The following is a 1,089-nucleotide window of genomic DNA, read 5'->3' on the forward strand; positions in this document are numbered from 1 at the left end:
TTGACAATGGCCTCGCGGTAGCCACTTTGCTATTGTCTGTCCGTATTTGCTATTCACCTTAATCCAACTTATAAATAGCCATTTTCATAGGACCAACAACTAAGATTCTGATACCATTATTAAATACCCAAGAAAACTGAGAAATCACACCTCAATATAAATATATCCACTCTTACACTCAATATATAAGTCTTCCTGTTCCCTCTTCACATATGTGCTTTGCTTCTGCCATAACTTATTCTGTGTGAGTTGTATTCCTCGCTTTTGGTTTTGTAGTAGGTCATCATTTTCTCTTTTTGTATAATTTAGCAAAATACTTGATGAATTTGATCTCTAAAAGCCTTGATTTTGTGTCTAATTTTATTATTCTTGATTTACGTGAGTGTTCATAAGTCAATTTTATCATTATTATGTGTAAAGTAAAATTCATTCTCTATAACTAGGTTTAGCAAATTGGCCACATGCCCCTTTGTGTGACTTCTTTTGTGCAAGTTGTATCATTTACATTTGGTTTTGTAGTTGGTCATTATTTTATCTTTTTGTTTAGTTTTTTAAAATGTTTGATGAATTTGTTCTCTTAGAAATCTTGATTTTGTGTCTAATTTTGTTATTCTTGATTCATGTATGTGTTTATCAGATAACTTTATCGTTATTAAATACAAAGTAAAATTCTATTTGTATAACTAGATTTTAGCTATCTAGCCTCACGCCTCCTTATGTGACTTATTTTGTCACAGCTATAATGTTCGCATTTTGTTCTGTAGTAAGTTATGGTTTTATGGTTTTGTTCAGTTTAGCAAAATGTTTGATGAATTTCATTTCTTAAAAATTTTTATTTTGTGTCTAATTTTGTTGTTCTTGAAACATATAAATGTTTATCAGACAACTTTATTGTTATTATATATAAAGTGAAATTCTATCTATATAACTAGGTTTTAGCCACCTAGCCACACGCCCCCTTGTGTGACTTATTTTGTAGCAATTATATTCTTTGCTTTTGGTTCTGTAGTAAGTTATGGTTTTATGGGTTTTTTTCATTTTAGCGAAATATTTGATGAAATTGATTCCTTTAAATCTTTGATTTTTTGT

The sequence above is a fragment of the Arachis ipaensis genome, chromosome B8, assembly GCF_059453495.1.
Source record: "Arachis ipaensis isolate K30076 ecotype BB chromosome B8, ASM5945349v1, whole genome shotgun sequence".
NCBI classification, from domain to species: Eukaryota; Viridiplantae; Streptophyta; class Magnoliopsida; order Fabales; family Fabaceae; genus Arachis; species Arachis ipaensis.